The sequence below is a fragment of the Cyrtonyx montezumae genome, unplaced genomic scaffold, assembly GCF_038088225.1.
Source record: "Cyrtonyx montezumae isolate F1298 unplaced genomic scaffold, pur_monq_1.0 scaffold_29, whole genome shotgun sequence".
NCBI classification, from domain to species: Eukaryota; Metazoa; Chordata; class Aves; order Galliformes; family Odontophoridae; genus Cyrtonyx; species Cyrtonyx montezumae.
Genome location: NW_027072033.1, coordinates 3,755,741 through 3,778,775, shown reverse-complemented (window position 1 = coordinate 3,778,775; position 23,035 = coordinate 3,755,741). Strand labels below are relative to the sequence as shown.

The 23,035-nt window shown below is 38.5% G+C and overlaps 1 protein-coding gene across 1 annotated transcript in view; it reads left to right on the top strand.

The window, feature by feature from the left end:
• Positions 1–7,203: 7,203 nt before the first annotated feature.
• The window catches only part of DENND4C (DENN domain containing 4C), a 73,902-nt gene continuing 58,070 nt past the window's right edge, over positions 7,204–23,035 (top strand). Inside the window, exons 1-2 of the mRNA XM_065740630.1 lie at positions 7,204–7,299; positions 14,121–14,178. The gene's annotated coding sequence lies outside the window, so the exon portion shown is untranslated. The remainder of the gene's footprint in view (positions 7,300–14,120; positions 14,179–23,035) is intronic.

The window sequence follows — 23,035 nt, the reverse complement described above, 5'->3', positions numbered from 1 at the left end:
AAATATGTTACAAGCAGGACGTATAAAAATTGAGCAGACGAGTCTCTGGGAAAGCTGCAGTCTTTTGTGTTCAGAAGAAAACAAAACCTGTAAAGCCTGTGAAAACCTGTGAAAACAAAATGGCTGGTTAGCATTCAACTATCTGTTTGCCTGCACTTGAACACTGTCCAATGAGATCGAACATTTTACATCTACATACAAACCCGCCTGTATACCCAGCCTTTCACACCTGACCTCCCACTCTTTTCCCAGTAAAGCACTCTAGTAAATTAAAAAGGATCAGTTAAAGGGGAAATAAAGTCACATACACACCCACTTGATGTATTTACATATTCTCTGGACCTTGGGACCAAACTCCATTATTCTCACTGGCTGATTGTGTTTGCCTTTGAGGGAAAGATCTCAGGTGGGCACTTTCAGATACAAAATTACTTTAGCTTCTAAGCCCACTTATGCAAGATACTCTAAAGGTAAATTGTTCTTTTTTGTTGTTGTTTATTTGTTTGCTTGTTTGTTTTTACAGAAGCCTGAACTGTATGAATGAAGCAGGTCTATCCAATGGCCCACACCTCAAACAGTGCTTAACTGCCTCCACAATACAACCAGATCAGCAACGAGTATGCAGCTGTTGATTTCAAGTAGCAGTTTTTGAAGGACAACTTAAGCTGACTGACTAACTTGGGTAAAGAACACATCTCCCTTTCTTTTGCTAGCAAACGCACTTTCAAAGCCATGAGAAAACTAAATTTATTCTCTTTTGTCATATGCTAGTTGCTTGGCACAGGTACCTGAACACTTTTGCCAGTGTGGAGGAGGTAATAAGAAAACTAAACCAGGCATTTGGATGTGATGGAGGCCTCCTCCTTTGGCTTGAAGTATTTGTGGAATCACAGTCTGATTTAATGGGTCTCAGACTACAGTAAGACATCTCTCTCTGCAGCCATACTAAATCTAGTCTCTAAAAGTAAGTAGCCAAACATCCCAGCACAAGAATAGCTTAATAGGAAGCTTTCCCCCTCTTAAGTATCCCTCTTTAGGAAGCTTTCCCTCTTAAGTATCCTTGCAGATACTTTTTTACCAATTGGCAGTAAATCGCACTAATCTTCTCTATGCTGAGTCTGTTTTCTCCATGATTGTAATTGCTGGGGAATCTCTTGTCTCAATCTCAATCCATGAACTTTTGCTTGGTATTTTTCTCCTTCTATCCTTATTGAGGAGGAGAAATGAGAGAGCTCCTGTGTGGCTCTTAGGTGCCCACCACCATTAAACCACAACACAGTAATATAGTGGTAATGTTTTGCATACTTCATTTCATTTTCTGTTCTGTTCAGTTTTGTAGGAGTGTGCCCATTTCCACCAGTATCCAGGAGTCTTAACAAGTAACACTATTAATGTGTACAAAGCCTTCTACACATACCTTTTATCTTTCTTTTAAGTATAATTAAAATGACAAATGAATTTTGCTCTGTGTTATGCAATTCCAGTCAGTCCTCACCATAATAACAAAAGGCTAGTTGTGCAGACTCTATTTCAAAATAAACAAGTTGAATGTTGGGAGCTAACGATAGATGTTGAAGCCAAGAAAAATCACCAACTCATATTGCGTTCTGTAGCCTACGGAAGTAAACACCACCTTCCAGAAAACCATCCAGAAATGAAATATCTACATTTTCATTTAGTTCTACTATTTATTACTATACAGTAAGCAAGTATGTAATATTTCTCTACTGAATTTATATGTGTTTTTATTATGTTTTTATGTTCTTATTATATTTCACTAAATGAAAAAGTCCTGAATACCCTTTGTGAAGGTACTTATTCATTCTAATCAAGTCAATCCAGATCAAATGACAAACTAAGCAAGATCACTTAGTCTCTCCATGAGACATCACCTGCAGGCATTTTCTGTATTCTCTTCTGAAATTATTACATCTCTAAACTAACCTATGTACCTATCTTAACACTGCTCTTTTCAGTATAAAATGCCAAGAGATATCTTGGCGAAACAGTACCTCACAAGGACTTTTCTGCCACAAACTGTTAACATCTTCTGTTTAATATTAATTGCTAGAATATTCTCCTCACCTTGATTGTTACTTTATGTAGCTGTATTTCATAATGTGATTATAAATGTAACAGAACCCAAATCAAGTTCACAGTCCTCCAGTTCAATGCCCTTTGCTGTTCTCATTTTATAACGAAACTCCAAATGGGACAAAAATAACTATCCCTGATGTCTATTCTGACAAAAACAGTGGAGGCTTTAGACTATGAGAATCATCAAAGACTATAGTAATAATTCCTTGAAATGAATTTTCTTGAAAAATAAAGTCAAAATGAGGTCATATTACTCAACATGACCAATACAACCTAGGCAAGTACCTAGAGGTCATAAGTGACACTAGATACGCATGAGATATGCAAATCAGAGTAAGTAGACAATAATTTAAAACAAAAATTATGTTCAAAGATATTTCTACTAACATACGATAAATCAAGTGATTAATTACAAATAGAGTAAAAGTCATGTAAGTCATAAATCTAAATGTACTTAAAAAAAACCCACAACAGTATCTTCAGGGTGTTTTTTACTCTCTCAGGCTGAATGGTCAGGATCAGCATGCAGCAGTATATGAAACATTCAGTTGAGAAAAGTGAAGTAACAATTGTGTAACAACTAATTCAGGAATGTGCAAAATAAAAGGAAAAAAAAAGATAAAAAGTTAACAGTAAATACCAGAAATGGAGATTCCTAGAAGAGACATTAGAAGAATCTTGTGCTTACTTTAAACTGTTTGCTTCCTTAAAACTGTTTGCTTAAGGTTGGCAAAACCAAAAGGTATCATACTCAATACTTCTTAGCAGGAGTAACATCTTTTTTCCAGATGCTGAGGACTCATATAAGATACAATACTTAATGGAATAATAAGTACTTTGAAAGCAAGAGTAAGGTCCATTATTTTCTAAGCAGGACATAGAGAGACAGCACCTGAAAGTTTTTAGTGGGAAAAGGAATGTAACAGTCAAAAAATAAAAAGAGAGAGAAAGGAAGATAAAAATGTTAACAAATGCAGACAGATAAAGATAACTTAATTATTTAAATGAACAATTTTAAAGTATTCCTCAATTTAAGCCAGTATTTTAAGCAGCATCTGTTAGTTATTTAAAGAAGACCGTGTAAAGAAAGGAGTCTCTCTGCTCACCAGCTGGTATTTATTGCCTTCTAGCAAGGCTATCCTGTCTGACGAGGTATTTGACACTGCAACACAGTAACAGCTAATGAAATTCTGACAATTTCATGCATGGGTTGACTGAATTGTTGGAATAGAGTTGCCAAATACGGTTACATTTCTAATTGCTCTGAATCAGATATAGATTTTAAGCTGGAGCTACGTACAACAACTGTATGTTCATCCATTTTCTGTATGTCACTGATGACACAGTGAAAGACAGAAATAGCATGTGAATCTTCAGTTCTCTTCTATCCTACAATCCAAGAAATACATTGTGAAATTGTAATGAGCTGCACAATAAGATCAAACACTTAAAGTCTCAGAACCTTCTGTCATATACAGCTATTCAAAAATAAACATTGACAAAGATTTTCCACATATTACACTGACATCATTGCTTCAAGAATTTTTTGAACTGATCTTGACCAGCACAATTGTTTAGGACATTTGTTTCATTTTCATTATCCACTCTGTGGACAAAACTTCCACTCCATACAACAGTTCCAAAGGCCAGAGATCAAGTGGTTGTCAATGTCATGCCCATAATTCATATGACTGTAAAGAAAAGGATTAAGGAATGAAAACTTCCAGCAGGTGTGAAATTAGGAGATTATCATGTGCTTAGTCAGGATTCAGAAAATAGAATGCATTTCCAAATCAAAGACTTCAAGTAAGCTTATCATGGGCTCAGCCTGCATAAACCCTCATCTATGCATGTCAGAGGCAGCAAGACTAAACAAATCACTTCAACAGAGCTAAAGGAGTGAACAATTTTCTGGAGTTGTAGGTGTGGCAATGGGGAACAAATTAATTTCACTGAAATTGCTTGAAAATTATCTAAACTTACCTTGAGCATGGAATTCTGTGCTACTTGGAATCACTGAATCATTTGCTATAATGTAAGATTCTTAAAATACAGTCTTACAGCATAAGTGAGCAGCTGCCCGGCATATGCACGCTACGGAGTATAATGCTTCCTAGGATTATGTGCTCCTGCTGAAGAACGATAAAGATGAATCAAGAAATCTATGGTATTTCAGGATAAAGTATTCTTCTAATTGCAAGGAGCAGAGCTTAATTCTCTGGACCAGGGAGGTACAAAAGGATGTAAATTAGCTGCCTCTGTCTTGGTCTTGTTCTCTCAGCTGGGTAGTTGGAATTTAACAATGACTTGAGCAATATAGTGGTTCATTCCTACAAAAAGGATAGTCATCTCATTCTTCATGCTAGTTTGGCTACTCAGTGACTGATTGGAGACCATATTCAAATCACTAATCCAGTAAAATATGTTGAGTTTCCTATCGTGTTAGTAAATTGAATGGGCTCAGTGCAAGTTCTGGTGACTGTCAAAACTAGTATAAGGCCATGTGAATGTATGACTAGAAGGGGATGAGGAAGTCCATAAAAGACATGTCTCCAGTAGAAAGAGTAGTAAAAATTATCCCAGAAAGTCTCTGACACTGATTCACTCATCAAAAGTGAATAGATCTCTGCAGGAACTTGTCACTGTGAGCCGTGTACTTTAACCAGTGTCTACTTCTCTGTTTTCTCTGAGATAAGTAATGCTACTCCTTCTTTATTTTGGTAGACTGAAATATCTTTAAGACCGTATGGATGAACAAGTCTTGCAGTATTACACCCTCATCTTCCACTAACATAGTAGATTTTGCAGTAAACTTGGCTCTGTAGTGTTGCAAAGTAATAGCTAAAGAGCAAAGCTAGCTTTTAATTCAAAAATGTGACTTTAACTAGTAAAATAAAAGGAATATTTTTAAGCTCTAGTACTTTTCCACTATACATATTTTAAATATAATTGAAATGATTGAAATATTAGAATAAAAACCTGTTAAAATTAGAAAAATGTACTACTAATAAGTAGTCAGCATACATTTCCAGTATATCCAGCTTATGCACAACAGCATCCTGGATTCTATTAGACATAGTGAAGCCAGCACGAGTCAGAAGGTGATTGTCCTCCTGTACTCAGTACTGGTGAAGCCACACCTTGAGTACTGTGTTCAGTTTTGGGCCCTTCACTACAAGGAAGAAAATGAGGCCTTGGAGTGTGTCCAGAGAAGGGTAATAAAGCTGTGAGGGATCTGGAGCACAGGTTTTATGAGGAACAACTAAGGGAACAGGGATTGTTTAATAAAGAGAAGAGGAGGCTCAAAGGGGGCACTCTCTACAGCTCCCTGAAAGGAGGCTGTGGTGAGGAGGGGGATTGGCTCCTTATACCAGGTAACAGCGATAGGACTGGTGGTAATGCACTCAAGTTGTGCCAGAGAGTTTCAGGTTGGATATTAGGAAAACTTATTCTTAGAAAGAATGGTAAGGTATCGCAACAGGTTGAACACCGTCCCTGGAGGTGTTCAAGAAATGTGTAGATGTGGCTCTGAGTGACATGCTTTAGTGAGCATGGGGGTAATGGGTTGATGGTTGGACTAGATGATCTTAGAGGTCTTCTCCAACCTTAATGATCCTATTAATTCTGCACCAAGCAACACACTCTAGCTTGTGCATTTTCTAAGATTTTCAGTATCTGGTGGCATGTAGCAGTACAGGTGATAGTATTAAGCCTTAGCATCTTAATGAGTGCAGTGTCTGCTCAGATATGTTGCCATGTAAATAAGTCTTGTAAAATGCTAGTCTTCTAGAGCACACCCTACAAAGTTTCATAAATACGAAATCAAGAGATGTTATTGAAACAGTCATTGTCTTGTAGCTCGTACGATTCATTCTTCTGTATACTGGATGTAAACAGAAACCTTTACTCTGCATCTTTAAAAACAGTTAGTGAGCTACATCTTAGCCCTAAATATGGCCCTAAAGCTTCCATCACAGCTATGATCTGAAGTAAAAAAAAAAGTCTGCCTTTCAAGTACCATATTTTAGGTATGATACAGCCCATGGCTTGTTACTTAAGGCAGGACAATTCTCATTTGTCTTGTCCAGAAAGCTTCTGTGACAGCACACTGCAGTGAAGAGACGCCTCTGCCTGAACAGTTGAGTGCAGCACACTCCTGCGCTCCTGGCCAAGGGGATGCAGCATAATCCACCTAATTGGTGAGGCAAATTCATGTATCAGTCTGTCTATCAAAAGATACCATTCAGTCACTTGTGGGAGGGATTGCAAATTGCTGTTCTGCTGGCTTTGGGATGGGAGTTCAGCAAAGAGAGACAAGATAGCGACAGAACAAGGGGAGATGGCTTTAAACTACAGGTTGGGAGACTTAGATTAGATATCAGGCAGATGTTTTTCACTGAGAGTGCAATGTGGCACTGGAACAGGTTGCCCAGAGATGCTGTGGTTGCCCTGTTCATCCTGGTGTTCCAGATGAGGCCAGATGGAGCCCTGGGCAGCCTGATCTGGTGGGTGACAGCTCTGACTATGGCAAGGGGCCCAAACTAGTAAGATTTGAGGTCCCTTCCAGCCCAAATCACGGTTCTAAGAACTCTCTGGAACATGAACTCCCAACCTCCTCAGAAATACCCCTCTAAACATGTACAGCCCCATGCCTTCCACCCTTACAGAAATATTTGGGTAAGAAGCACCACCTACGAAGTGAATCCTCTCGTCCGGGCGGGAAGCTGAAATTACTCTTGCAGTTTCGGCCCTGCAGAGAAGACCTGGTCGGGACACAGACCTATGCCAGCTCAGAGAGCCCCGCAAACTTAATCCCGCATTCCCTCACCGCTCTCACACCCCGAGCGCGGCCATGCCCACTCCCACCCACCTAGGCGCAGCCAAGCGCGGAGCTCCGAGCCCCGATCCCCAACTAACACCGCCCCGCCGCCGCCCGCGGGCGCCCCCTGCCCGCAGCAACGGCTTCCTCGCCCCGACCGCCACCACCGCCTCCTTTCGGGGCGGGCCCGGGCCCGCCTGTAGGCGTTTGCGGGGGAGAAAGTAACATGGTGGCTGTTTCCTTCGCAAACAGGAGCGGCGGCGGCTCGGGCTGCTCCTGACGCAGCGGTGGCAGGAGAGGGGGGAGGCTGCGGATCGGGAGCGACGCGACTGTTGGCGCGGGCGTCGGTGTTTTTTGCCGTCCGGAGGGCAGGCAGACGGCAGGTGAGCGGGTGGGGGCTGACAGGCGCGGAGCGGGACGCGGCGCCCCGTCCCCGTCCCTCCGCCCGTGGCGCGGCAGGAAGCTGGCAGCGCGGCGGGGAGCACCCCCGTCCGCCGGGCCCTCCCTTTCGCCGAGCTGCGGGGGAAAGAAAAAATAGGGGAGGGGAGAAGAGGGGAGGGGAAGGGAGTGCGTGGGCGTTTTCTGAGCTTTCCTTTTCATGTTATTTTTCCTTTCGAAGTGCTCGCTGCTGGTTTCGCGTTCCCTCGCGCCGGCTGTCCGCCGGAGGTGTCTTTGGCTCCTGCCGTCCTGCGGGCGCCGTGCCCCGGCCCACGCAGGGGGCAGCGGAGTGGCGGGTGGGCGGGCGCAGGTGGCCCCGCAGGTGAGCGGGCCGCGGGCAGCTTCCAGTCTCCCTCCTTCCAGTCTCCCTCAGCCCTTCCATGTGCCGGCTCCTCCCCTGGGCCCCACGGCTGCGAGCTTAACCTCCTCGGGCGGGAGGGCCGCGCCGGGCGGCAGCGTTGGGGCAGCGGCGTCCCCCTGCCCGCAGCGCGGCGAGAAACGCACCGCTGCTACCAGCCGCGCACTGTTTGGGGAGCTGATGCTATCAGCGTCGAAACTAGCTCCGTTTGGTTATGCAGATTTAAGGGGGAGTGGATGGGGGAAGCTAGAGCCGTGACTATTAATCACCCTCTGCCATTGTCTGGGGGTATCTGGTGTGTCCTTGCAGCATGGTCGGATAATCTGTGCTGCTGTAGGGTTCGCTGACACATTTGTGCCTTCATAAATCAGCATGGGAAAGTTATCTCTAAAAGCTGCATTTCTTTCTAACTGCGACATAAGTTGATGTAATGCTGTCTTCCTCAACGTTTGTAATTGTAAGTTAACATATTGTTGGTGCGGCAGTTGCAGAAAAGATCCAGAAGTTGAACGAAATTATGTCAAATTATTCATCGGTGAGATCTGTATGCACTTTTCTTTTGCTGCTATGATCAAGTGCGTTCCAAACATGGGCAGTTGTGATGATTTCAAACTTAATGCCCATGGCTAAACTTTTAGAGGTGCTGCGTGAGGGCTTACATTGTAGACGGGATGTTTGATCTGCTTTCTTTTTTTCCCCTTTAGCTGTGTTAGTATGACTTTGGGGACTAGTGCTTTCCTGTATTTGTGCTTTCTTGCCTCATTGAGACAGCTGAGGACAAGCAAATCTTGAGCCTGCATATGCTGGTAATAATTTTCCTTTTAGTTGCTTTTGTTAGCTGTTTTTTTTTTTTTTTGCATGTGTGTTTAGTGAATGCAAGGTTAGGAGAAGCTTTTGTATCACTCTTTTTAAGGTGGTATACTGGAAGTTTAGGGAGCAAGGATTGCTGTATTTCAGTTGAAAAAAAAATGCTGGAATGCAAATTACTTCACACCTATTTGGAAAATGTAAGTAGCTTTATTTTGACTTTTGTGTAAAGGCCTGCCATGCCCAGACTTAATTGACTGTCCAGACCTGTGTATATATTTCAAATGCATGGCTCTAAGAACACCTCTAAATAACCAGTCAACCAGCAGCAACAGAAAAAAAAACCTGTTAGATAGCTTGAATACTTCTGCTACGTGTGATGATTATAAGTTTTTTAAAGAATTTCTTTAATAATTGGCTGGCTGCTTATTACCATTCTGGTGAAACTGAAATGCTAATGCAATCTGCCTTTAATTGTACAAGGGAATAATGCAGTAGAAACCATAAATTTAAATATTTCTTAACCTACATGTAAATTTCCACGTTAAAGTGGTTACTAACATGCATAATAACAGTTGCTGTATTAAATAAGAAAATCGATTTTTTTGAAAAGCGTTAGCTTATAAATTAAGGTGGACATTTTCTTAAATAATATGGATAAGGACAATATTGCATTTGATTGTTCATTTTTAAATTAAGATCATATTCTCTGTAGCCCAGTGGAATTGCAATGATATCTTCATGGTCTGAGTCTTGCGTGCTTGTATTTTAATTTGAGCATTTGAATCATCAAAGATTGTGTGTGAAATTTTCTAATTAATTCTTGGAAACTCTTATTTATGGAGACATTTGCTCCAGCTGTGCTACTGTCTAGATGGAGCAAAACCAAGGTATCCAAATAATGACCTGTATCGAATCCCTGTGACTCAACATGTATGAATTCTCATTTGAGCTAGCAGTGCCAATATTGTTGAAATATAGTTTTTGGAATGGAATCTTTATAAACGTGATTCTTTTTAGGTGTGTCCTTGACCAGTAGAGTTCAATCTCAAAGTGCTTTAGGGACAAATAAGTTCCAGAGTTAGCTTTGATGACATACCAGAATTTGCTTGAGCACACGGGAAGAATGAAGTCTTGGTGAAGTGAGGAAGGAAAGGTGTCTTTGGCAAAAATGCAAGAGGAAGGTAACGGAGTCTTTCAACTGTTATTTAAAAGATCACCTCTCCTATTTGTTGAGATTTCAGGTACATTTCACTGGCAGCTACAAACATAGAGCAGTATCTAAAGACCGTCTGATGTGTTTGGTGGTCTCTATGCTGTTTTCATGTATCAATGAAACACAGCTTTCTGAGTGGTTAAAAAAAAAAAAAAAAAAAAAGGATCTGTAACCTCTGTTCTGGCATCTTTTTGTTTAAAGGTAACCTGAGCTATAGAAATCTGTCTCATGGAAACTTTTTTTTATTTTTTATTTTTCCTGTGATGGCTTGTCATCCCAAAGCAGAGGCTGCATTCTTCCTGAATGATGTTTGAGGTACTGAAGATCTTGGTGTGGGCAAACTCTAAAATATTTTATGGGGTTCATAGTCAATGTTTATGAAGTTACCTCCCATGTGAATTGCTAGGTAGTTGTCCATTACTGCTTCTTCACGTTTGTTAAATGAGTCACTTTGCTGCATTTCAGCATGAGATCTGCTTTTCTCAGGTAGAGTTTCTGTGACACTGTAAACTGAAGTCTTTGCACTTTCATCTACTTTTTAGTTTCTGTCTTGCTAAAAAAATCATCCCTGTCACAAACTCTAATACTCAAGGGCGTTGTCTTTGGTTATACAGAAATGCGATGCCGCTTCTTTCTTATGGAGTAAAGCAGTGTTGGAAACACTGAGTTCATATGATGATAATGATACTGCTTTGTTCCTGCAAATATGTGGAGCTGGCAGCTCGCAGCATTGGCCTCTGTTGTTAGAACCTTAGCAGGTTAGTTCTGGGCTGTTTCTGGACTACAAAATAGGTTCTGATGAAGTATGACTGTTTCCAGTTATTCCTTTGACAACATCTGTCATAAAAAGTGCGCATGCAAACTTAGTTTTAGTACAGTTGTACTGGGCTGTATGTGCCAAAGTGAAATGGAGCAGAAGCTGAGTCTCAGTCGATACAGTCTCACTGTATTCCTTTGTTTTTGCTTACAGGTTCTTCAAGGGTGTATCTGGAGTCCTGATGTTTACTGTTAGCTATGGCATGCAGGAAACTTGAAAACAGTTTTCAAGATAGCGAAGATTGTAATGATATTCTTTGTTTATCCATGTGACTCAGTTTGCTACTCTTACAAAAGTGAAAACTGAGGGTTGCAGGGTTGTTGATACAGAGAACAATAAAAATATACCTACGCTTTCATGTCTAAAGTTGACTTGCATGTCATTAAGAATTTCATTTACTTTGTTTCAGTTAAATATAATGAGGCAGTGCTGCCTTATTCTTTTCATCTTCATTTTGTGCCGTTACAGCTCCTTTCCTTTACTCTAAAAGAACTCTTTTAAAAAGAGACTTCATGCATTTAAAGCATCAACCAAGAGCCTGGTGGGTTTTTTGTTTGTTTTGTTTTTTTCTGTTTAAAAGATGTTAAAAATAGTGTAAATCAGGGATTTACTTGCAAATTAAGCTGTTCAGCTCTGGCAGCAAAAATAGAGTATACAATTATGAATCTCCAAGGTAGCTGAAGCGTTCTTCCTTCTGAAATGGAAGTGTTTTCCCGTTCTGAATGAATTGCAGCTCTACTACAAAACTTAACAATTTTTCACTACAGAGGCAAAGAACCTCATGTTTTTGCTTTCTCCTGAACCTGCCCGTTTCAGTGATAGCTTTTGTCTTTCTAATTAATTACAGCCTTTGATCAGTAACGCTTTAACTGAAGTCCAGCCACTGCATTCTTTAGTGCTCCTCTTCCAGTTAGCAAGTCTTTTGTGTTGAGGCATTGTGTTACTGGTGAAAGCAAAACTATTTCCCCCTCCTTGCCCTTGGGCAACCCAGTGGTGCTATTCTTGGTGTCACATAGCATGGCTCTAACCTTTGTTATTCCTTAGGGAAGAAACTAGACTCTTACCAAGATAAGAAACTTGACATAGGTAGAAGTCTTCGAGTAAAGTATCCTCTTGCCTCATCTCTGTAATGTGTATGCTGCGGCTTAGTGCTTAAAGAGGACATAAAAACGTGGTTGAAACTGGGAGAAAGTACTACAACTTCAGAGCAGTCAGATAGAAGTAGTTTATGAAGAAGTTCAAGCACTTAATGTTTCAGGAAAGCAAGAAATCAAGGCAAACTCTAGCTGGATATCTAAGCCCTGAAATTTCTACAGGATATCTCAGGTCTCAGAGAAAGTTACAGAAAGGAAACATAAAGCAAACTGCTGAGTCACAGCAACAGGTTACTCAGTCAGTTAGTCTTGGTCATTGCATGGGACTATTGCAAAATGTGGAAACAGGTGCGTCCAGTTTTTCACTAGTTGATCATATGGACATCCTTGGAAGTAACAGCTTGCCTAACTAGGGCATAATTTGGTCTGGTACTTTCACTGATTTCTCTGCACGTTAAATTCTTCCACTTATGCTTTAAGTAGTGAATGACCCTAATGAGAATATGGGAATATGTTGGCTATCTAAACCTAAGTAGCAGGAAATTGTTGTGCTTGAAGACAGTGTGAACTTGAATAGACTGAGGCATTTTATTTGTTGTGTGGTGTTTTGTCTGTTCGTTTTTAATCTGAAAGTGTGGACAATATTTTTGCAGAATTCCTTAAATCATTGGAAGTAAGCTGTGTGTTTGCCAAAGGAAATCTCTTCAAGGGTATGGATAGCCTGAAGAATGTTTAATGCTTGTAAAGCATGTATGTCTTGTAGCTGTTAAGCTTCTGAAACTATGGAGAATGTGACTAAAGGGGAATATTTACATAAGTTAGATTGAGCTTTACAGGGAGCAGTTCCCAGTAAAAGCCTCGCTGTAGCTGCTCTGAATTAGCCTTTGAAGCTCCTCATTCCAATTCCTGTAGAATGGAATCTAGGAAAGCTATTTGAGGTTAGATTTTCTTTTCTGAATAGTTCCCATGGCCATCTACAAACTAAAATTTGGATCTAGTGGGAGGAGAAAAAGTAGAGTCACTTTCTAGTAAATTTTTTAAATCATGAACTGCTATGATGTATAAATGTGGTTTATTAATGTGTGGGATAGCATACTGAAACATTTAACTGCAGTATGCCTCATCAAGGTTTGTTTGCAGTTATGAATATTAAAGGATAACCAGTACAAAACAATGGAGAGCTTCCTATCTGCATAAGCAAATTATTGGTTTCTCAAAGTTGTGATAAAACCAGAAAAAGAAATCTGCATGTCACTTCTTCAACATCAACTTCACTGCTGAAGTGAATTCTTGCAGTCAGTGAAAGACTAGACTGACTTCCAGTCTTAAAATCAAGCATTGCACAGGGTGATGTGTGGGTGGTTTTTTAGCTTTTTTTTTGTTCCTTTTTTTTCCTTTTAGTTGTGTCTTAAGCTTGAAGTTGTAATTCTTACTATGTAGAACTGTTTGGTTTGTTCTCTGAATAACATAGAAGAAGAAAATCACTAATGTTTTCTATACTAATGAATTATGCAGGCAAACTTGAAGGCCCACTTGTATAAGAAAATCACACGTCATAAGTAGAAACAGACTTTGCAAATAGAAATTTGGTTGTGATGTTGTGCCTGCACTGAATCTTATGCCAGAATACCGCTGTATCTTTGACGTTAATTTTTTATTCGCTCCTAGATGAGCTAGTGCAGTTTGTCTAGGTAAAAAATAAAATTAAAAACAAAACAAAAAAAACTAGGCCTGCATTATGTTTAGCAAATGAAGGACTGTGTTGTGCAGGAATGAGTAGGTCAGAGAGAAAGATTACATTTCAAAATCACTGTATGTGCCTTGTGTGTGTCATTTTCTATGTCTGATGTGTGTATTGTTGCCTTCCTGCTTCTAGCTTTTGTCATATAATTATCTTACAAGACTGAGTATATGTGAAGGCCTTAAATTCCTTCGGGTTCTGATGATTCATTCACTGTGAATGTAGTGAGTAATGTGACATTTCAGTTTAACTTAAAGAAAACAGAACAAATGCTGCACATAGTCATTTTATAGCTTCTTTCTTCTGTGTGGAATTCATAGTGCATATACATGGTGTACACTGTTAACTTCAAAACCACTGACCTTTAATCTCCCTGATGGAACCAATTCTTTTAGGGGGAAAAAATCTTAATGGTAACTCCTCTAACTTTAAAATACTTCTTAACCAGATGATCCACAAATCAGAGAAAAGAGACTGTGCTTTGAGCCTTGAGTGCCTGTTGTTTCTTGTATCTTTTAAAAAATCCTTTACTGATATGCTTGCTTGAGAGAAGTGAAAATTCTTTTATAGCATGGCACTTATAGCACAGGTAAAATACTTTCCGGTCTTAACTATGATACTTCCAGCAAAGTTTCTTTCAGATTTTGCTGTCAACATTTAGTTGTCCTATCCCACTTTTTTAATCCTTGAAGATTTGTCACACCTCTTTTTTACGTCCTGACTTTCCTCATAGGGAAGGAGACTGGGTTGAACATCTGTGTTAAAGTGCTTGCTTTTGAATTGTCAGGGTGGTAAGTACAAAGTTATTGTGGATGACTCTATTTGTGTCCCAGCTCTCTTTGTCAGCACTCAGTGTTGTTCTTGCCCTAGCCCTATTAACAAATGACAAAGGAAGTAAAAAATCTTGTAAGAAAGGAAAGCATTGAAATTACTGTGCAGTGGAGCTATCTCAATGCGGTACTTAGGAAGAGGTTGTGACAGCTGATGTGGGTTTTTTTGTGAAGTGAGAAATTTCAAATTTCATTCTGCTCTGAATGTCGTTGTCTCATTGCGCATATACCATAGCAGCTGGGCATTGGAGTGATGGGGCTGTGCTGATGAAAGTCATGTGGGAAATGTTGTCTGGTTTACTTTTTTAAACAGTTCAGGAAACAAAACAGGTTTCTTTTTATTTTAAGAATTTATTTTTGTTATACTAAATCATTAGCAACTAAATAAAAACCATTTATGCTGAGCATTTTACTTAGGAGTACATACCCACCCTTCTTGAAACACATACGCATTGAGGAGTGGGGCTCAGTTAGTGTTATGGATCCCTTCCAACCCAGAATATTCTATGATTGGTATGTATATAGTATGGTACTATATGCAGAAGTGAATGTGTTAAACTTTGATAAAAATGAATGTTTAAAATAAAAAAGAGTAATAGCAATGATGTGAAGGGCACTACAGTTTTAAACTCTAAATCCACACTGATTTTCACGTTGCATTCTTTTTGCACTATAGACTTAATACTCATCTTTGTTTTCAGAATGTTTTCAAAGTTCTACTATAGATTAGTTTTGAATTCTCTGAAGGAGTAGTTCTCCATTATAGTTGGACACTGCTAATAACATTGGCTGAAACCTTGTAACATTTCTTCCCTGCTTTTTTTTTTTTTTGTGTGTGTTATTAGCTTAGCTGTTTTGTTCTTTGTAATGATCTGACTTAAGCGCTTTTGCTACTTAAAGGATGTATGTTTTTGCTCAGAAAATTGAGTTTCCAGTAGATGTTTTGTCCTAGAACTCCACCAGTGTGGAGTAATACAGCAGAGATACTTTGAGTTTTAGATAATAATAACACGAAGAATATCTAGATATTTGTAGTGTCAGCCTTTACATTTACTTGCCAGGTGGTGAGTGATAGTGTTTCATCACAGAATCTCTGGCTTGCTATTCTTTAATAGCATTTTTTTATTGCTTCAGAAAAACATTTATTGATATATTTATCTGTGTGAGAAGAACCTTTATTATGCACAGTCTTTCATGACTGTTTTCTTCAGGAGTACATCTAATGATAACATGTTTCACATACAGTCAGGCTTTAATGGATTCAGATATACAGTTCTCTGAAATTTATGTTCGAAGACATAAGTAAGCACAGCAGGAAACAGAGGTTGGTAACAGAGGGCTCTCAAGAGATGGAAATGCAAGATTATTAAAATATATTGCAGAGCTCAGAAGAGGGGGAAGATTTCTTGGTTTGTTGATGAGCAGTTGTGATTTTAAAAACAAAAACAGAAAAGGTATTTCTTGTTGCCTCACGCGTATCTGGTCAGTTCAGCGTAAGCATAAAAGAAATAAGAAAACGTACATTGGATATACAATGTTAACATCTGTGGATGAAGGTTATTTTTGTCAGTATAAATTCCAGCAATATTTTATTATTTTGGAGAAAGAGGTGTAGTCATAATGAAGATTTTGAGTCCCTTCAAGTATATGCTTTTGAAGATATGCATTCTGCTTGGTGACTTCAATTTGTAAATGCTTTTCCGTTTTCTTACTTCCAGTATTAGTTTTCATATTGGCTAGGTGGCTTTGGTCCATTTCATCCGGCCTTTGGAGTGTGGGTCTGTAGGTCATCTTGTAATTATCCTTTGAAATAAATCAGGAAAGACGTGGGAGGCAACTGTTGACTTTTAATGCAGTTTCTAAGGTTGCTGTTGCCTGTTTCTTTATTATTATTTGTCTGCAAAAGTTTTTCTAAAACATTTGGTAATGCAGGAAGTAGTTCTGAAAGGTGAAGGCACCTGTTTTAAGGCACTTGTACTTGATTTGTGTTTGTCGTAACTTCATTGCAAGGTGATGTGTGAAGTGGCTGCTGCAGAGGAGTTGCAGAAGCAGCGTATAGGCTAGGGCTCAGAGCATTTTCTACAGAAGGACTAGTGCAAACCCTCACTGCAAAACTGCTGCAGATCAAGATTTTGACAAGGCTGGTGCTATGTAAAGAACAAAAAAGACAGCTCCTCCTCTAGGCTTCTTATTGCTGGAGCTTAAAACAAAAACTGTGAATATTCTAGCTGCTATCAATCATGTGGTTGGGACTTTTTAAAGCCATCTTGGCAAAGGAGTGTTTCTTAATGAGAAATTGGCAAGAGGATTAAAGGACAGTCTTTCTGAAGTGTTAATAAGCTCCTGCCAAGCTTCAAAAGCAGGAGAGAGAGAATGAAAATGCTGACATGAAACCAAGTGTTTTGATGCTGCTGTCATAAGCTAGATAGAAATGGGAGTCATCCTCTCAGTAACTGGGAATGTGTTCAGTGGGGTCAGGGTAGGCTTTGAAGCTCTGAAACTGTAGCTGAAGCAACTTGTTGTGATGAAGTTGTCACTGACGGGATCTGTAGGGTAGAATGACAGTTTACTGCCTGTTGCAGTGTTTTTACCCCCAAAGATATATGAAAAAAACACAAACTTCTAAAGTGTTCCTCAAAATCACTAAGAGAGAGATTCTAGATCTGTGTAATCAGGAGATTTCAAGAAGCATGTGGTTTTACTGTGTTGTGGACAGCTAACAAAAACAAAATGTAAGTATGATTCTGTGATCTGGCAAATCTGTCTTTCAAGATTCTAGCAAAACTGCTAGTTCTAATACTAGACTTTCAATGGTTAGTGGAGAGAACAAGTATCTCAGACTTTTTCAGTTTACTTTGAGTAACCTCTGAGCTGCATTTGAAACAGAACATCTTTTTGTCCCTCTTTTTGACCTCTCCACACAAAACACTGTCCAGCCCTATCCACTCTAAAAGCAGCAGAGAAAAGCCACGGAAAAAAGCACTAAAAAAACCTACCAAAAACAATCTGTGAGATTTGGGCTCCCAGATGGCACTTCACTGCTGGACTATAGTCTCTTGACTTTTTCTTTACTGTTTTATTTTTGTTTCAGGCTACTATATTTGACTTTGCTCCAACAGAGTTTCCAATTACAGAAAGTGTTCTCTAACAAAGAATGTTTCCAAGGCTGCAGATGTTTCGCTCATTACATAATACTGAACGTGGCTAACCTTTAAAGCTTGCAACTGGGGCAGTAAGCATATTTTGTAATGCACTTCCTTTGCTCTGAGAACTAGTACTGTTTTTCTCATTATTAATGTGTTCTTAGGGTATTTTTATTATTAATTTTCTCTTCAGGACTATTTTTTTTTCTAGTGACCGGGCTGGTTGTATTCTGTTGTGTGAAGAAACAGCCTGGTTAAACTGGCTTATTAAATAAATACGGTTCAACTGCTTGCTGATCGTCATTCTTCCTTGCTTGCATCTTTTTGATTTCTGTTTTCTGTCCTTGGCCATGGAACTTCATTTACGGGTACCAATCTTACCTTCAATTGATTGCAGCTGCTGCTCCTCCAGTCTCTGTAGGTCACTTCAGAATTTGAGTCTTGGTCTTGTAGGTTGTAACTACTCCAAGGCAACTGCTTAATCTAGCTGTATTTCAAGACTTGATGCCTTTGCTTCTGTAGAAGTTTTTCACCTGAGGTGATGTTATCTAATTTTTCTGCTTTCTTCCTAGTACGAGGCTCTGATGTAGTTGGAACATTTTAGAAGATTTTCTTACCAATCTGGCTGCATTTATTTTATTACTTTTATGTATACATTGCCATCAGATATACAACCAACTATTACAGTTAACTTTTTTTCTTTGACTGTGTGCAGATTTCCGACAATCTAGCATAAAAAGCTATTTAAGATTATTTGTACTATCAGTCCTTGACTGAACTTGTTTTCTGGCTGAATTTCAATTAACTGATTTTAAAAAGAAGAAAAAACATCAAAACGTGCTGTAAACATACTTCATTTAAATAATTGACATTCCATTTATTTCTTACTTTGTCCGCAGATTTGTTATTCATTGTGTTATAGACTGCTGTGAAATAATCAGCTTGTGTTTTATAACCTTCATAGTTTTGCAGCCATTACATTCTTAAATGTTCACTTGAAAACTTTATAAAGGAATAGTCCCATATTCGCATATGCGTGTGTTCAGACCTAGTCGCAAGTGACATCCGTCCATTCTTGTTCCACAGCTGGCTGTGTTAGGACAGGTAGAAGTTGGGCATTGCATGTTGATGAAGTTGTTAACTCTAGATTTTAAATGATACTGTGATTTAGTTGAGTGATTGTTTCACTCTGTAGTTTATGATAATACGATGTGCATTCTAAAAAAGAGTCTTGAAATGCACATGTAGGAGTTCTTTTTCTCTTGTTGCAGATCGCATGTGACTGATAAACTGTTAACTGCTAATCTGAACTAGTTCAACATTGTTGAATGAGTTTATGTTCCATTCAGTAATAGTTTTACGTTGTCTGTGGTTCGTGTGAATGCCTGGTTTCTGCTATCACACACAGAAATGAATAGATAGGAGCTGCATACTGAAATGAATAGATAGGAGCTGCATACTTACCTGAGCACAGGTGTGCTTGCTTAGGACTGCCAATATATGGACAAGCATAAAGATGAGAGCAGTGTTACAAAGATGTGTTGAAATGTACAAGTGGCTGGAGTGCAAGCTCTTTGCCAACCCTGTGTGCACAGTCTTGTGCATGCTGGTTCTTAAACTGCTGGTGACTCTCTTTGCTTGTTCCACTGATACTTTATCCTGTGACAGTATATCTGTGTGGTGGAATCATATCTGTATTTTGTGTTTTGGAAAAGTCTGAAGTTTTGATTGCCAAGTATAGTCCATAATCACGTTCTTTATTACTTTTCAAAGTGTCAACATAATATTGAGAACTACCTTTCTTACTATGGGTATGGAATGCAACTAGGGTAGAATGCAGCCCGAAAAAAGTGCTAGTATTGGTTCAATATTATATTGTTGATGCAGTTCCACTGCTGTGAAGTTCTAAGAAATGGTACGAACTTCATGAATGATAGCAGTCGCAATTGCAATTGTATTTCAGTTTGATTTCTTTTTTCTACATTTTTTTACAAATAACCTAAGACAGAACTCTTTGGTATCCGTTTCTTCACTGGTGATCAAACATACTAAGTTCAGGCCTTAAGGTTTTACTTTCTTCTGTTCAAAATAACTAAAATGTATTGTTGAGATTAATCATCAGTAATGTTTTAAAAAAAATCTATATATATTTAGACAGTGTAATTAACTTCTCCACACAAATTTTGTCTTTACAACTGCTGCAAGATATTACATAGAGACTTTGGTATTCAAAACGCCTGCAGAAAGAAGAGGGGGCGTAAGCTGAAGGAGCAGTGCAGCCCAGTTTTATCTGCTGCTGTGCATTGCCAAGTGTATATTTAGCTTCTTGAAAGATTTACAGATCTGTTTTAACTTGTTTCCATTTTGAATTTTAGTGTAGCAGATACTAGTTCAATTAATAAGTTGTCTTGCTTGTTACATATATGAAGCTGTCTGACATTTGTTTGCTAAGTAGTGCTTCTAATATGAATCAGGGATGTTTCCAAGGTGACTCATTAAAGGAAATTCCGCACTATTTGTTGTGGTAAGATTTCTTCACGAGGATCAATGAGAAGATGGTTTTATGCAAACGGGGAAACAAATCGTTCTTCCTATTCCATAACCAGTAATACCATCTACTCCCAGAAGGAAAGAAAAGAAAAGCCAGTATAAGAGGGAAAAAAACAGCAACAACCAAAAACCACCAGTTATCTTTCCCTGATCTGTATCTCAGCAAGGAACCTTTCATTTTGAATTTTCAGGGTTTTTTTTCTCTTCTCCTTGGTTCGTTGGAAATAATGGAGAAATCATAAGTATACTTAGTTGAATAGCTTACTAAGTTCTGTACTGGGGAATTCGTTGTTTATGATTATCCTTCTGTGGTCTCTGAAGTTTTGCCTCATGTAGAGGCTGAAAAAGCAAAGTAATGCTTCTGTCTTACTTGGATTTTAGCCAGCAAATTTCCCAAGTGTTGCAGATGACCTCCTGACAAACTGTCTTGTCCAGCAGAATCTTTGTCTTTTAAACTAGTGCAGTTAGTTTGCTGTCTTCCCTGTTCTTTAGGACCGCTTATTCTAGGAGTAAGTCAAGGGAATAAAGTGGTTGTACATTTTTCTTATATGTTGTTTACTGACAAAAATGAATTATGTTTCACTAGAAAAACCTAGAGTTTGTGTAGGACTCTTGAGTTGTGTTTTACATCTGCTTTGCTTAAAGGTCTTAACAGTGCTGGGTGGCTGATTGCAAAATAGTTATTTCAGACAGCGCGCAGAAAGTGATGAGATTATTCTTGAGTGTGGAATGAAACTCACTTCCTTACCAGCCTCGTTACAAAAAATATTTTCTGTTTTGAGGAAACATGCTATCTTTTTAAAAGTTGGTCAGTCATCTGTGCATAAAGTATGCTTGGACAAAATAGTTTGTAAGTAGTAGATATTTCCAAACTTATTTCATTGGTACTATCATTGTCTGGAAGAAGGTAGAAGTTTAATTGGTTGCAAAGTCACATGTTAATCGTTTATCGCTTGCAGAAGTACCTTTAAAATATCAGATCTTTGCCCATCTCTTCATCAGTATTTTCAATTAATTAGATTTCTGGATTTGAGTTACAATGAAAATAAGGAGAAAAAGTGATGGCTTTATTTTTGTCATTTAGGGTCAAGAAAATTTCAGTTCTGTGTCTTTGTATGGGTGGTGAAGGAAAGGTGATCTATTTGAAGAAAGTGTCAGTCTTCTGACATTTTCAAGGAATTGTTGATGCACATAATGAAATTACTATACGAAGAAGCAGAAAAGTGAGTTTCATTTGCAGGAGGATTTGCATGTCTTTTCTTTCCAAAACTGTTTTCTATTAAGTGTTAGTCTTTTACTGGTCTGATTTCAGTTGTTCCTAATGGACAATTCCTTAGAATTCTGCAATTTTTTTTTTTTATAAGCAAAGTTTAACTTAATTTAGTGTATTATTTTACTGTGTGCAGTTTAGGCTTGGGAAGAACTTAGGAAATTCAATTTGAGGATATTAGTAGGTATTAAGTTTTCTGTGTAGCAGTAGTGTGCTCAGAGATGAGTAAATAAGGGGCTTTTACAACCAACTTGATCTTTTGTGTGTGTGGGGTTATGCTAGTTGTCCTACTGAGCCTTATACTAACTTTTTGAGAAGATGTAAGATAATAATTTCAGTTAGATGTTAGCAGTATGAATCTTTTTTATCCATACACTCTCTCTTGGCATAGCTTCATTTTAGTCTTCGCCTGTGTTGATACCCAACATTTTTGCTGCTTACTCCTGGAAGCTGGAAGAAACAAGTAACAAAGGATTTGTGTGTACATGAGCAGAGAACACTACCTGTGAACGTACTTCACGGATGGATGCTATTACTATGAAGTGAGTGCATATGCACATTTCCAAGGATAGCTTTTCTGTATTAGTATTGAATATAAATATTGTCTCCTTTAAGTCTGCTTGCCCATGAGTGTGTTCTCCTGTTCTGTTGTTGTTCCTAGGCTTATGCTAGGTTACCAATCAAATTTTGGAGAATAATTGAAAACTAATGTTTTAGAATTAGGGATGGCCTGTACTTTGAATTAGATAATTTTATCATCTTTTCAAAGACAGGTATCATAAAATATATTGTAAGCTTTGTCACTTCATTGATGGAAAAAACTCTTCTAGAAGAAGGGTCTGAAGTCTCTAATAAAGCTCTTCATTCTAATAAGATGAAAGTTTCTGGGAAGTGAAGGACACATTTTGTTCTTTTCCACCACTCTTTTTGAGCAGATCTAAACTGTACTTAAAAGACAGGTTACAAAACACTGAGCCAGTTTTGATTCAGCACAACAGACCAATGCGATGCTGAGGCAGTGTTTTACAGTAATAGTATTTGATCTTGGAAATAAAATACTTGCAATCTGTAGTAAACTACTATTTGTAGTTTAAAAAGCAATGATAGGCTTCTGTGTTTTTGTTGCTCCTGTTTTCTGAGTTGGCTCTGCATCTGCTCTGCACAATGTTACTTGGTATAAATATGGATTTTGCTCTGTGGCTGTCCAAAGTGTATCTTAAATGCTTTCTGAAATACATTGAAATCTTTTGAGATAAATGCTTCCCTGCATAATGCTCCTTCTAGTATCCTAAACTTTTGACAAAGTGAATTGATCTTACATCTGTGTTATAAGCAGACATTACCTGACTGCAACTAGTGGGCATAGCAGTAAGACAGATTACAGCGTAAATGGATTTTATGCAGAAGGATCTTGGGAAAACGATTCTACATCTGACACTGTTAAGATAAATATTTACTATTACTCAGATTATGGCATGTTGAAGTTAAGAGTTGTTAGAGAAGTCTCCTTTTCCCTTTTTTGTAGATAATACTGAGTAAAACTCTTCTTTAAAGAAGTATTATGTATGTATCTGAAGAATAGTAGGAGTCCTCAGATCTGATAATCTATATATAATGAAGACTGAGGTCTTTATCTCAGTTTTGGAGTGGAAAAGCTTTTAAGTGTATGAGAAAAACAACATTTCTATGAAATAAAATGCAGATGCAATACTTAATTTATCATCTTCACTTCCTTATGGTTGATTGTATTTTGCTGTCACAAATTCTTATGTCTTTACAAGAAAAACTCTTGTTGCAGTTACAGCTATCTGTAAATTGAGGGAGTTGCAGTCTAACTGTATGGGAAGAAACTTGT